We start from the raw sequence: 15,748 nt of genomic DNA, 5'->3' as shown, positions 1-15,748 counted from the left end.
CATAGTAGACACTGATACATATTCTTTAAATGAATGTCAATTAATGAATAGGTCTACTTAACTTTTAGAAAGTTCAACTGAATCCTGCATTCCACAGCTCCCTTGAAAATCCTCATTGAGGCAACTAATATTTGAGAAGGAACACACTGACCTTTCATTTTCCAATTTTATTACCTGAATTAAGAAAAAAAAAAATCTCTCAGATGGATCTCATTGTCTCTCTGCAAGCCTCCTAATGCCCTTAGCCTATTGCAAGAAGCTGCCCAAATCCTATGAGACTGTCTGTATCCAGATCTAGGCTCTGTTCTCTTGCTCTGAACCTCGTAGGGGTCTCTGCCCTCTCTGTGACAGCTGTCACCCAGAGAAGAATGTCTTTGTAAGCCTAAGCATATCTTTGGTCACTTCTTTGAAACTAGGAGAGATACTCCCTAGGACTCTTAACTGTTTCTGGAAGCAAAATGACCTGTGCCCCGCTGAAGACTTCGAAGACTGGTCATGTCCAACCACACTTCCCATCTTTGTATCAGTAATCCTCAGTCATGGGCTGAGAGGTGAGCTCTGGTTCCTGGGCCATCGCTTGCCTCCTTCATACCTGGTTCCTGGTTCTGTTGATCCCTTGGTGGACTCTTTCCACTCTACCGTCTGGACTTGCCTCTGTTGAATGCTTTCCCTTCCCCCCGCCTGCAGAGGATCCTGACTTTCTCCTGGGATGTCAGTCCACTCAGGAACAACAACTTTTCTGGAGTCAGAAGTTTGCTTTCCTCTTGTTCTTTGTGGTTACTTCCTGGACTTCCCACTCTCCTCTAAGCCTCTTATTCAGTGACCCCTTGCTTCTTCCTCTCTTTCATCTATAGACCACCAGCCTCTCCTCTCAGTTATGGAAACCATTGAGGTCTGACTCATAATCTTCCTTCCCACACCAGTGCCTACTGTCATCTTAGGATATTTCAATATCCACAAAGGAATGTGTATGTTCGTGTGTGTGTGTGTGTGTGCATGCTAAGTCGCTTCAGTCATGTCAGACTCTTTGTGACCCTATGGACTGTAGCCCACCAGCCTCCTCTGCCCATGGGATTCTCCAGGCAAGAATGCTGGAGTGGGGTGCCATTCCTTCCTCTAGGGGATCTCTCTGACCCAGGGATTGAACCTACTTCTCTTATGTCTCCTGCATTGGCAGGCGGGTTCTTTACCAGTAGCACTACCTGGGAAGCCCATCCACAAAGGCATACCTAACTTTATAATTTTTCTACTTCCTTACTTAAATTATCTTCACTCCCAATAGGAAAGAGTGATATACTAAAGATGTGTGGTGCTATTTGTAACAGAGAATAATTGTAAATATCCAAGCTATCCAATAGGTAAATAATGTTAAGGCATGAGATAGACTGTTACAAAAAGAATACTTGTTGCCTTCCTTAGAAAAATGGTCATGATACATGGCTAAGCAGGAAAAAAATCAGGTTATGAAATAAGATGTTTATCTTAATATGTATGCTTAGGGAAAAAGCAAAGGAACGTAAGGTGTTCTTATATGTTTTTATACATGGTTATTGTTAAGTGGTGAAGTTATGTGTGCTATTGTTTGTGTGTGTATGTGTATGTATTATATATGTGTATGTGTGTATATGCGTGTGTGTGTGTGTGTATGTTTGCAGGGCATGCGTCTTTTTCTAGTTATTTTCCCTTTATGCATGTACTAATAAATACATATTTTTTAAATAATAAAAGCCATAACTGATGTACATGGGGCTCTTTTCGCTATTTCCTAAGGTACATTGCCCAGTTTCCTATATTGGATATAGGAGTTTGTTGGGGTTCCCAGATAGCACTAGTGGTAAAGAATCCGCCTGCTAATGCAGGAGACACAAGAGATGTGCGTTCTATCCCTGGGATGGGAAGATCCCCTGGAGTAAGAAATGGCAGCCTGCTCCAATATTCTTGCCTGGAAAATTCCATAGACAGGAGAGCCTGGTAGACTACAGTCCAGGGGATTTCAAAGAGTCAGACACAACTGAGTGACTAAACACACACACATATATCAGGAGTTTGTCAGGGTTTATTATCATTATTTTTTCTAGACTCCCCAGTTCAACAAAAATGCAGCATGAGTTTTTAATTAGAGGAACTAGTCAATTGTGGTGATTTCAGCTCTAGATCCAACGTTCAGTTGCACAGGGCTGTATTGATGACCTGTGGAGGCTGATGAGCATCTAAAGGAAGCCGTTTGTGGAAGAAGATGCTGTGTGTCTGCCCATCACATTGACCCAGGAAAGGAGCTTTCACCCAAGACCACACAAAAATTTTGCAGGCTGGTGTGCTGCAGTCCCTGGGGTCACAAAGAGTTGGACACGACTGAGCAACTGAACTGAACTGACCAGAAGGATATTTGTCAGTGTTTAGCTTGGCTGGCATCCCACAACTTACGTTCTTGTGCAATTAGAATCCTTTCTAGGGTAATGTGTGAAAAACCATAGACCTCCTGCCCACATCCTCCCAGAGCTGTAACACCAACAGGTTTCAAGTGTGTGCAGATTGGGAGATGGCTGGATCCCACCTCTCCCGGGGAGATTTTCTGAAACAAATGCCTGTTAATAAGTGGCATGACTCCCTTGGTCTCAACGATAAAGATGTACCTGTTACCAGGAGCCCTCGAGAGGAGACCTTTGGCGAGGGTCTCAGCACGCAGCATTTTAATTGGTGGTAGACTGATGTGTTGGGAAAGCTTGTTTTTTTTCCCCCAGTTGTTTCAGCGAGAATGTTGTGAAATAGCATACCCTTTGCCCTTCTGTGCTTTGTGTCCTGGATTTTAGAGGCTGAGAGCATGGCTGGTTAAAGAAAAGAAAAGAAAACAAAACTCGGTTGCTTCAGGATGCAGTGTTGGCTGACTTGGTGGATTAAATTGATTTCAGGTCATGAGCTGTAATTCTTACTTCAGTGATTCTCAAACCTTGTTTTGCAAAGCCGGAGAGCTTTTCTCTAAGGGATGAGCCTGTTATTTCCAAGACAGTGTTATTTCTATTTCATGTTAGTAAAAAAATTATTAAAACATACATTGTCTTTGTAATGTGCTTTATACAGCCAAAGCCCTTGCATTCTCATTTATCTCTTCTTCGTACAAAGTCCTGTGTGAGTGAATAGATAGGAAGTTTTATTTAATTTGCTCAAGAGGTATGTATTGAGTACCTGTTGGTATATAGCACTAAACAAACAAGACAAACATCAGTTTTCATCGGAGTGTAACAGAGTCTAAGGGGATGTTGTCGTTTGTTGTTCAGTTGCTAAGTCGTCTCCGACTCTTTGTGACCCCATGGACTGCAGCACGCCAAGCTTCCTGTCCTTCACTATCTCCCGCAGTTCGCTTAAACTCATGTCCATTGAGTCGGTGATGCTGTCTAACCTTCTCAATTTCTGTCACCCCCTTCTCCTCCTGCCCTCAATCTTTCCCAGCATCAGGGTCTTTTCCAGTGAGTTGGCTCTTCACATCAGGTGGCCAAAGTATTGGAGCTTCAGCTTCAGCATCAGTCCTTCCAGTGAATATTCAGGGTTGATTTCCTTTAGGATTGACTGGTTTGATCTCCTTGCAGTCCAAGGGACTCTCAAGAGCCTTCTCCAGCGCTACAATTCGAAGGCATCAATTCTTCATTGCTCAGCCTTCTTTATGGTCCAACTCTCATACCTGATTTGCAAAGGGGGAAAAGATGGCTTAGAGAGATGAAGTGAATTCTTGTTTCTATATCAAGTTACCATCAGAACTGGATTGTTATCCAGTCCTTCTGATCTCAGCCTATCATCTGACCAGGTCCTGTCTCCACAGTAGCATGTGAATGGAACCAACTTATTATATGGGAGTAGATCAGTCATTATCCTTTCAGCAGGATTGGAAATCTGCCTCTATTGGTCACTTAGTCTGTAGGGTGAACTTGGAATGACTGGTGCTTATTCTTGAATTCCAGGGATAGTCTGACGGAGAGTAATGGAAGCCATGCTAAGACCCTGGATGTACTTCATCTTTGGATTATTCCCTGCCACCCCCCTGACTGAATCCCTCCTCTTTTTCTTAAAGGGACTCGGAGAAAATCCAAATTAAGAGTAAATAAAGGGAAAACTAAGAAGAATACATGACAGGGAGAAGAAGGGAGAGGCTGGAAGAGAGATTGAGAGTTGAGGAATAGAAGGAAAAAGCCAAGTAACCTTGCTGGACTTGGAGTCCATAAATTGTTCATGGTGAAGGCCTTTGCTGGCAACATGGTGGCCTGTTTCAGCTCTTTTTCCTTTTCCCAGCTATGCTGACAAGCACCATGCTTAGGGTGCTTTAATAGGGATTATACTAGGAGGATTTTCTAACATCCATGCCTGGATTACCTCTTATCTGATTTCTCAGCAGTGGCCTTCAGTGGGCTCAGAGTATTCCAGGTTCAGCCCCCAGAGCAGCTCAGTGACTATTCACAAGCCCTGACCTAGGATCAATGTAGAAAATATGAAGAGTATAGGGGGGAAAAAAAGGAAAAAAATCATGTTCAGAGACTGATAGTTAACATTTTTTGTCATTCCAGTATTTTTTCCATGCATGTATATTTTCATTTTTTATAAAAACAGTTTCATAACATGATATTACTTTATAGATCTTATATTCTCTTTTGCACTGAGTGATACCTTGTAACTATTTTGTAGCCTCAAATTTTTTTCTCTAAAAGATGTTTTAGAGCTCCATAGACTTTCATTGAATAGATATTCAATTACCTAAGCAGCCCCTATTATTTAACATTATTTAATCACTTATAAATAGTATCTTTGTATATTTATCTTTACATATGGCTACTTCTGAATATTTCCAAAAGATACATTCATGTATTAGTTAGCTTTTGCTGCATAACAAATAACCCCACAGTTTAGTGGTATAAAGCAGCAGCTATTTATTTAGCTCCGCAGGTCTGCAATTTGGACCAGGCAGTTCTTTTGGTTTGTGCTAGAATCAGCAGATGTATGTTAGGCTCGAGCGTGCATATAGTAGATTGCATCCAATCAGCTGGTGGGTTGCTCTGGATGATTGGTATCACATCTTCCAGCCCACCAGCCTTGTTTACACAGCTGTCACAGAGATGCAAGAGTAGCAGGAAGTCCTTGATACACAAACTGTTTTGAAGGTTGTGCTTGTGACAAGTTTGCTTCTGTCCCATAGACCAAAGCATGTGACATGGCCAAGCCCTGAGCTAGTTTCAGAGGACATTACCAATGGGCAAAGCTACTGGATAAAAAAAAAAAAAACAAACTGAACAGGACCTTTATTGCAGTCAACCCATCACAGTTCCCCAAACTGGAATTTCTGAGTCAAAGAGTATGGCCATTTAAGAAGTTTGTGTTTCCAGGTTGCTCTACAGAGAGGTTGTAAGTATTAATAATTTATACCCTCTCCTAGAATGGTAAAGAATCTGCCTGCCAATGCAGGAGACACAGGTTCTATTCCTGAGTAGGGAAGATCCCCTGCTGGAGGAAATAGCAACCCACTCCAATATTCTTGCCTGGAAAATTCCATGAACAGAAGAGCCTGGTGGGCTACAGTCCATGGGATTGCAAAGCATCGGAAATGACTAAACAACTGAGCACACGTTTCCAAATTTTCTTGATCACTGCATATAATCATTGCTTTAATTTTCTCCTAGAGAATATGATTGTTGCTTTTGAAAAATACATGCTTATTGTAAAACACCTTTATTGTGACCATTATTGTTGCTATCTTCCCAATACTTGATCCATTCTGACATTATTCCTGTGTTACTGGGTTAAATTTATTTATATTTATATTTAAAATCTTGGAAATTATATTCAGTGAAATTGTTTTGTAGCTTAATTTTTTGGGTTTGCTGCTATCATCTGTCCTTTCTCTTTCTTTCGACTTAAAAAAAAGTCTAAATTGCAAAGGATTTATAATGTTCTTTAAAAATTGGGGTGAATTTTCTGTGCCTCTAAATAAGACAACTTTGGGCCCCTAATGCCCTTTTTTGGGTATTGCTTATTTGGTAATTTTAATAATTTATTCCATGATCATTATTGATACACATTCAAATATGTTATGTTTTCCCAGAATAAGTATTTAATTGCATTTCTAATTTATTAGTATGGAACCATATATATTGTTCTCTAGCGATCTGAACAGTCTCCTTGCCACCTGTGGTTCTCTTTTCTCATTTTTACTATGAAGTTCCTATTTTTATTTTTGAATTTTTTCTTGATGAGCTTTGCAAAAATGTTAGTTTTATTTTCCTCCTCAAATAACCACACTTTATATTTATCCTGTTCTGTTTCCTGATATTTTAATTCCTAGTTTCCTCCTCACTCTTTTCTCAGTTTTATGGCTTCTTTCTAGTTTCTTGAGCTAACTGTTCTCATTAAATTTTAGTGATGTCTACTGATTTGTCAAAGTTTGGATTGTATGATAGTCTCCCATTATGATAGTGATTTTTTTTTTAAAAAAACCCCATCTTTGTATTTTTTAAAACAAATTTTGCTTTAGAATTTTGAGTTTATTTTTACATTGTAGGAGTCAGAGTTTCAGTCTTCATTGTGAAGTCGGACAGATCTAAGCTTAAATCCTTCCTGGCTGTTCTAAGCAAATAATAGGCCAGTTTCATATTCTCCTAAAAGCTTGGTGGTTATAATGATGCCAGTGTAACTTTGGATTTGTAAGTTAAATGATGTAATGAATATAAAGGGCTTAACAGAATACCGGGCACGTGGAACGCATATCACTGTTGGTTTTTATTACCGATGTACTTTTTCTGGGGGGTGAGGCTGCACTGGGTCTTTGCTGTGGCTTGTGGACCCTGCTGCGGTCTGTGGGCCTCTCTCGTTGCAGTGCAGGGACCTCTCTCTAGTTGGGCTCCAGAGTCCAGGCTCAGTAGTTGCAGCACATGGGCTTAGTTGCCCCACAGCACATGGGATCTTAGTTCCCACATCAGGGATGGACCCATGTCCCCTGCATTGGCAGGTGGGTTCTGGACCACCAGGGAAGTCCCCTGATGTACTTTTTATGAATATAAAACACCCATCTTTGTTCTGTGTAATATTTTCATGCTTGAAATTTTCTTTGTGTGATATTAATATTTCTACTCATGGCAGCTTTCTCATTTCTTCATTTTCATTTTGTGTCATTTTATTTTCCACACGTCTCTTGTGAACCATATATATTTGAATTTTGATTTTCTTCCTCCAAATTATGAATCTTTGTCTTTTAATGCAATGATTCAACTCATTCACACTTTTGCAAGACAAGGGATTTTGAAAGCTTTTACCTCCTCCCTCTCTCAATCTACTCTCCTTTTGAAGATTTAACAACTAGAATTTTGTGAAAAAATTGGGATGTATTTTGTTTCACACCAATGAAATAAAAGAATGAGAAGAAGAGGGCATCAGAGGGTGAGATGGCTGGATGGCATCACCGATGCAACGGACATGAACTTGGGCAATCATCGGGAGATGGTGAGGGACAGGGAGGCCTGGTGTCTGCATCCATGGGGTCACAAAGAATTGGATATGATTGAGCAACTGAACAACAATTTTATTTCACATGAATTGTTATTAATATTTGCATTATTTCATATGATTCAAGAAGACTTTTTGAGATGCGACTCCTAAAATTTGCTTGTTTCATCATTCATCTTTTATTTCAGGGGGCCCATTCCCTCTTAATGAGTTTGATTGATTCATTAATTGAGTTAACAGATACTGAATGCATACTATCTGCAGACACCACACTAGGTGCTGTAGAAAAAGAAGTTTGTGACGTAGAGCTACTCTGCGTCTTCATCAGCTCTCCTTAGAGGATGAGGCAGACAAAAAAGAAGTAAACAGAATACACTGAAAGTTAAAAACAGCTCTAAAGGAAACAGATAAGGGGCCTGAGGAGAGAATAGTGAGCATATGTGGGGTATCTATGTAGGAAGTTTAATCAGGAGGCTTCTTGTGTGGGTGACATTTATGCTGGCAACTTAAGGAAGAGGTAGAATTAGCTCTGTGAATGAAGAGAGGAAGATGGGCCTTCCAGGCAGAAGGACCTGTACATGTGAAGGCCATGAGAGATGAAATAGCCTTATTCTAATGTTGCTTCCAATTAGTTCTTTTTTATATTCACCAGTTATCTTTTGAATTGAAGGCATACACAGAAGCACAGCTAATTTCTTGTAGGTTACCGAGTGTAGAGTTGGAGAGAGCATTTGGAAGCTAGATGGAATGGTCTCCATCCACACACCCATCCATCATCCATCCGTCCATCTATCCAATAACCGTTTATTGAATGCCTCCCATGTGCCAGGCTCTGTGCAAGGTGTTGACTGTATAAGATAAGCACCCCTTAGAGCGCAGAACCTAGTTGCATAAACAGGCTAGAGGGCCCATGAGGATAAAGCTTGGTGGTTCTGTAGGAGTAGGATGGACCAGGGGTGGGGGAGGCATGTGCAAGCTCTGCAGAGTCCTGAGCAGGAGGGGGGTGTCGGGGAAGAGCTGAGAGCAACTCCTGCCAGATGGCTTCATTCTTCCCCCTGAAGGAAGTGGGGACTTCGTGCTGTGATATGATACACAAGAACAGCGTTTCCTGTGGGTTTGCAAGGGCATTTTGAATCTAAAGACTACAGCTTGTTGATGTGTGAAAGAATTTTTTTCTTTGCTTTTTTAGACTTAGGGAGGAGATAATCAGATTGATTTTTATAAGCCTGGAAAAAGGTACTTGGGGTGAATTTAAATGCACCCATTGTATTGGGTGGAGCCCTAGTCAAACGCAGGTATTACCTGTTGAGGGTTCTCCTGGGCACCTAATGCTGGTGCATCTGGCTGTCACCTGGAAGACCTTGTCCTCCAGTTCTGGAAACCGACTGATTTTTTGCAACTGAACAGATCCTAATATTGGATCCTGTCTTATTTGATCCTCACCTTCATGAACCTTGTTGTCTTCAACTGTAAGATGAGGAGGGGAGAAGATTACTTCATCTCTTGAGACCCTGCTTATCTTAATTTATTTTTATTGTTGTTCAGCTGTACTGTCTAGCTTATGAGATCTTAGTTCCCCGACTAGGGATTAAACCCAGGCCCTCAGCAGTGAAAGTGCAGAGCCTTAACCACTGGGCCACCAGGGAGTTCCCAACCCTTATCTTTAAAGTTCAGTCGTTTGTTTGTTCACTCACTCTTCTCCTTCCCTCCCTCTCTCCCTTTCTTCCATCCGTTTTTATGTCCATCTAGTACTTAATCAAGGGCCTACTGTGTGCCAGGTACTGTGCTAGATGCTCAGCAGTGATGAGCAAATTAGACCCAATCCCTACCTCATGAAGCTTACCGTTTAATAAGGGTGACAGACAAGGAAATAATTATACAGATGATATGATTACTGTTATGGTAAGTGCTATGAATAAGAAGAATAGAATGGGTGGGAGTGTGTATCAAGGTGATGTGTCTTATTTGGGGGGTCAGAGGAGTCTGTCTTCATAACAGGAAGTTTAAACAAACAGTCAGTGAAGATTGACAGAAAAGCGTCCCAGGCAGAGGGCATGGTCTTTGCAAAGGCCCCAAGACAGGAAGGAGTGTGGCGACATTAACAAGATAATAATACAAGTACTTTATGAGAACCTACTGTATGCCAGGCACTATGCAGTCCTTCACTGTGTGATCTTGATCAAGTCATTCACCTCCTTGTGCCTTAGTGTGTGTCATCTATAAAGTGGGGGTGATTATGATCGTACTTACTTCGTTGGGTTGTTTTCAGGATCTAATGAAGTAATGACTGTGAAGTCCTTAGCACTATGTCTGGACCATAGTTAAGTGCCCCCCAAAGACAACAGTTGTTACTGTAGGTGAAAGTGGAGTGTGGCTGCTCACTACTTGAAAGCCAGTAAAGAGGTCAGGTTGGTGGAAAGGAGAGTTTGCTTTATTTTGGATGCCAGCAACTGGGGGCAGGGGGTGGGGGGAAGGTGGACCCCTGTCCAAAGTTGGACTCCCCACCCTACTGACAATCAGTAGGCAAGAGCTTTTGTAGACTGAGGGAGGGGCTCCATGTAGAAACATCACTATCAGCTGTGACAGTCATCTTGAAATTGCTCATCAGTGGTCTGACTACTGTCATCTTTTTTTTTTTTTAATTATTTTTTCAGCTGCGTTGGGTCTTAGGTCATGGCATGCAGACTCAGTTGTGGCAAGTGGGATCTCATTCCCTGATCAGGGATCGAACTCAGACTCCCACATTGGCAGCTTGAAGTCTTAGCTCCTGGACCACCAGGGAAGTCCCTGACCATTGTCATCCTGATTATTTTAAGTACAGTTAATCTTCAGTTCCATGGTTGGTTTGTTCCCCTTTCCTCAAGGCCACTTCTTGGAATTGTGGCAGCTTATGTCATGGCTCCAGTCTGGTCATCATGTAGTTAACTTCTTCCACCTGGTGGGGATTTTAGTGTCTGTAAGACAGCCCACAGAGCATGGCTCTGAATATATAGCCCTTGAGAAGGAACTAAAAGTCCCTGAATATGCATAACGACTACATTTTTATCATTTGGTCGCTTTTGACTGTATTCCTTTGTTTCTGCATTTTCTCACTTCTCTGATTGAACATATTCTTTGGCTAAAGTTTTTCCACAAAGGCATGCAGAGGACATGGGGGGACAAGATCCATGGTCCCTCTCCATTTCATGACTGTCCTTCGATGGATAGTGCTGGGTGAGAGATAGTTCTCCCTGGGGCTCAGGACCTGACCTCCACCCTGTGGGTGATCTCTTTGTTGGGGGTCACTCTTGGCGTTTCTGCAGAAGTGGAAGTCTGCCACTCAGCACAGCCAAGCATGTGAAACGACTGCTTCTCCGTCTGCTTCCGAGGAAGGAGGGGGTTTCAGGCGGCAGGGACTTCAGGGGTGGCTGTTGGCATTTGTCACATTGGTTGGCATTGTGGAGGTCAGGGGTAGTAATTATCAAAGAACAGACGGCTTAGGGCATAGAGCACATTCCATTTCTTATCTGTTGGTGAGACTAATACATGCGTTCCCTTTTCTTTCACATTTCCCCTAAATCTCTCTGCTGAGAACCAGGGCCATTTCCCTGGTTACAAATATCAAATATAAACTCACTGGTATAAACAGAATGATAGATGTACCCTTCTCAGCATTCAGACAGCCCAGTGCCAAACTGTGTGTGTGTGTATGTGTAAAAATTTGAACAAACCCTTGTGAATGACTTTCATTCATTTGTAATTTTTTTTTCTTTTTTTAAATTGGAGCTTAATTGCTTTACAATATTGTGTTGGTTTCTGCCATTTGTGGTTATTTATCAGTAAGAACTGTCTGCATGTTATTAAGTGTGGAGAGAGAAGGAAATAAAGAAGGCACTCCATCATCTCATTCAGGTGATTTGTCCCCAAGGCCTGTCTGGAGACATTAGGTTTGTCATAACTGGAGAGTTGCTGCTGGAATCTAGTAGAGGCCAGGTTACACTGCTCAACACATTACAACACACAGGACGGTTTCACAGCAAAGAATTGTAGATTCCAAAATGGCAATGTGCCAGGGTTGCGGAACCCTGATCTCACTTTATGAAGAACCAATTTTGTAAAACCAACAGAGAGGGGCTGGCATCAGTTATCACCATTTCTGGGGAATTTCATGTATGTGTTGATCTTTTTAAAAAAAATTTATCTATGTTTTAATTGAAGGATAATTGATGCATATGTTGATCTTAATTGATATAATTCCTTTATCTTCTTTTCCCGGGTGTTTACCTATCTACTAGCCATTAAAATAGTTCGTTTTGAGTATATGATGCAAAGTTTGAAATCCTACAGGTATGACAGAGGTATTCAGTAGCAACAAATCTCCCTTCAAGCCCTGTCCCCAGGCCCTTAACGTTCTTTCTCTGGAGGATAGCACTGTTGCTAGTTTTGCATGTATTAATAAAGAGACTTCTTTGTCCACCTGATGGGAAGAGCTGACTCATTGGAAAAGACCCTGATGCTGGGAAAGATTGAGGGCAGGAAGAGAAGAGGGCGACAGAGGATGAGATGGTTGGATGGCATCATCAACTCAGTGGACATGAGTTTGAGCAAACTCTGGGAAATAGTGAAGGACAGGGAAGCCTGGTGTGCTGCAGTCCACGAGGTCCCAAGGAGTGGGACACAACTTAGCGATTGAACAACAACAGTAAAGAGAAATTGCACACGTGGATCTTTTTTATACCATCAACAGTGCCTTAGGCACATTGTTTTTTGTTTGCTGCCTTTTTGTACTTGACAGTGTATCTTAGAGCTCTGTCTTCAGGCACACATAGAGCCGCCGCATTCATTTTAATAGCTTCTCCGTGTTCCCTTCTACGGATGTTCCATGTCTTCTGGTGATGGACACTGGGCTCTTTCCAGTCTTTTGCTCTAACAAACAAGGCTGCAGTGAATATCTTGGTACCTAACCGTGGACAGACATGTGTGAACACATCTTTGATCCAAAGTCCTGCAGATGGAATTGCTGGGCAAAAAGGCACGCACATTTTAAACTTGGCCGGAGAGTTCTGACGGCAATAGGATCTGATTCCGTGCATCATGCTTCGTGGGCCCCACTTCTAGTCCCTTTTTCCGGTGGGGTTTCTGAGCTAAAAGCAGCACCTCTACCTCTCCCCCATTTGGAACTGATTATTACTCTAGAAGATGAACATTTTTCCCTATCAAAATGCAGTGTCCAAGGATGCTTTGGAAATAGGAACTATGTCTGTCATTCTGAACTTGTGATGGTTTTGGATATAATTTTTCCAAATTGCTCATAGTCTTTAAGCGCAGCAAGAGCCTCTCTCTGCAGCCAGTCCTTCCTGATCAATCCCACCCATACCCCTTCCCCAGTGGGCTTTCTCCTAAGGGTAAGTAGAAGGCATGGGTTCTTTTGCTTTAAAAAAATGTTAACTCCATGGGGGCGCCTGCTGCTTGATTGGGAGCATCGGCATTTAGAGCTTGCTGGCTGCAATCTCGCTATGCAGACTGGAAGTTGTGGGGTGTTTTTATCTGCAGGAAACAGCTCGCAGCGGAAGGGGAGAGAGAGAAGGATAGCTGAGGAAATTAGAAGAGGAGGAAGCCGTGGGAGAGGATGTCTTATTTTAAAGACGTCTCTGCCCATCTCTTTGGCATGTGAAACAGGAGTGAAATGAGAAGTTGGGTTGCTTCTGCCGGACCTTCCCAGGAGCCAGCCTGGTTGGGTTTCCCAGGCTTCAGACTGTTATCCGAGCTTGCTTGGGTACCCCTCCCTCCCCGGAGTCTCTCTTCTAAGAATGGGCTGGTAGCAGCACCTGCTTGGAAGTCCCAAAGGTTCAAGGGGCCAAAAAGAAACCCTGCAGTAACCATTTCCCAGCATTGGAGGCCACAGAACTCTGTTCTGCACATACATTCTCTAAGCTCCCATCCCTGGTGCAAAAAGATAACCTGGGCTGTGTGTGTGTCTTGCTCATTGTATTTCTCAGCTCCTGGAGGGGGTACCTGGTACACAGTAGGTGCTCAATAAATATTCATTGAAAAAGGAGAAACTTGATGGCACATAGAGCTCTGAGTCTGTTGACATTTTTACCCCTGGGGAGAGACTTGATTTTAACTCACAGCCAGTTGATAACCAGCTTTACAGAGCAGAGCACAGGCTGGTGTGGAGTGGGCGGGGGTGTGTGTGGCTCTTATTTGTATGGACAGTGTTCTGTCCTTTCTGAAGCTTGGATTTCTCTGCTGATAAGGGAAAAGGTCTGAGGAGGCAGTGAGAAAATAGCTGCCTCTGCCTTTAAAAAAAAACAAACAACTTTTTATTTTGAAATACTTCTAGATTCTCAGGTAAGTTGCCAAGTCAATACAGAAGAGTGCCTGTATACCCCTCACCCAGTGTCCCCTGATGCTGCTTGTGCATGACTGTGGCACGGTTTGCCACTGTTTTGTAGTTAATCAGAAATCCTTTGTGAATTCACCAGTGTCTTCTATTTGGATGTTAATAACAACAACGAAATGTTGATAATAGTTGTGGCATTAGTGGAGGTTAGCAATTAAGACAGTACTTACTCAGTGCCAAGCCCTGTACTAAGCCTTTCCCCCTGTAGGAACTCATTTTCCTGTGAGCTAGAGGCTCTTTTATAAAGATGCACATTTTACAGATGGGGAGACTGAGGCAGAGCCATTGGGCAGACCGATCATGCAGCTCGCTTCTGGCTAGGATGAAAACCAAAGTTGTCTGGCTCCAGACTCTCATTCTCCACCATTATTTTCGCAAATTGATGATAATAGCTGTCATCTTTTGATGTGGATATGCTCAGGAGCTGGACTCAAAGCTTGACATGTATTTTTTTAAATTGGAGTATAATTGCTTTACAGTGCTGTATTAGTCTCTGCTGTACAACAAAAGTGAATCAGCTATATGTGTAGATATATCCCCTCCCTCTTGAACCTGCCTCCCACTCCCACCACCCCCATCCCACCTATCTGAGCTCCCTGAGTTTTACAGCAGCTTCCCACTAGCTATCCATTGTACACATGGTTGTGTATATGTCATTCCTAATCCCCAGTTCACCCCACCCTCTCCTTCCTCTCCCTGGGTTCACATGTCTTTATGTCTGTGTCTCTATTTCTGCCCTGAAAATAGGTTCAACTATACCATTTTGCTAGTGGTAAAGAACGTGCCTACCAATGCAGGAGACATAAGAGACGCAGGTTCAGTCCCTAGGTCAGGGAGATCTCCTGAGGAGGGCATGGCAACTCACTCCAGTATTCTTGCCTAAAGAATCCCATGGACAGAGGAGCCTGGCAGGCTACAGTCCATAGCATCAGAAAGAGTTGGACATGACTGAAGTGACTTAGCACATACCATTTTTCTAGATTCCACATATATGCATTAATATATGGTATTAGTTTTTCTCTTCCTCTTACTCAGAGGGCCATGGTGAAGAGCACTGATTTTGTTTTCCTGCTTAGGAGAAATATACACATCCCTGCTGGTACTGCCACTTCATTCCTCTTCCATCGGGGCAAAGATACTCAAAGCTTGGTCAGAACACGAATAGGCAGAGTACCTTAATTCTGAGAGTTAAAAAACACACTTGAATTAATCAGCAGGCACATGCCTTGGGACCGTGAGAGGCTAAGATGTTTCTGCCTTAGATCTTGTCGGTAGCTGGCAGGGGAAATCAGCATAAAAGCAAAGTGCGGTCTGTGGGTTTTGGATTGAGAGGAGGAGATGCTGCAGGGCCCAGGTGGCAGGGGAAGGGTTCTTGGGGTTGGAGATGGGGATCAACTTGAACTCGTTTTCCACCCAAGGTCTTTGCAACCCCCTGTGGATCTTTGCAAACCCGTGGGTCCCTCTGCCTGGAATACTTATCAGATGCTGGGCCCTTGCTGTGCAGTCTCACTTTTCAGCGTCCACAACCCCCCCCCCTCCCCGGCTCAGATGGCCTCTCCTTAGACAGGTCCTTGCTGACACAGTCTCCAGAATTCCTCCTGGGCTTCCCTGATGGTCCAGTGGTTAAGAATCCGCCTGCTGATGCAGGGTACACGGGTTTGATCCCTGCTCCGGGAAGATCCCGCAAGCCACAGAACAACTAACCCCATGTGCTGCAAGTACTGAGCCCATGCTCTGAAATTACTGAAGCCTGCATGCCTAGAGCCTGTGCTCCCCAACAAGAGAAGGAGAAGCCAGCGCACTGCAATAAAGAATAGTTTCCGCTCACCCCAACTAGAGAAAGCCAACAGGCAGCGAGAAGACTCACCACACCCAAAAAATATA

General features: G+C 42.9%; 1 protein-coding gene and 1 non-coding gene across 3 annotated transcripts in view; one reads left to right on the top strand and one right to left on the bottom strand.

Annotated features, from left to right (window-relative positions):
- Positions 1–15,748, top strand: part of PRKCB (protein kinase C beta) — a 367,575-nt gene that overhangs the window by 54,512 nt on the left and 297,315 nt on the right. The gene's annotated exons all lie outside the window — the stretch shown is intronic.
- TRNAE-UUC (transfer RNA glutamic acid (anticodon UUC)) lies at positions 9,053–9,125 on the bottom strand. Its single transcript has one exon. It is a non-coding gene; the product is annotated as a tRNA-Glu (tRNA).

The sequence above is a fragment of the Giraffa tippelskirchi genome, chromosome 13, assembly GCF_054371585.1.
Source record: "Giraffa tippelskirchi isolate mGirTip1 chromosome 13, T2T-mGirTip1v1.2.pri, whole genome shotgun sequence".
Classification (NCBI taxonomy): domain Eukaryota; kingdom Metazoa; phylum Chordata; class Mammalia; order Artiodactyla; family Giraffidae; genus Giraffa; species Giraffa tippelskirchi.
Note: the sequence above shows the minus strand (reverse complement) of the source record. Positions and strands in the feature narration are given on the sequence as shown.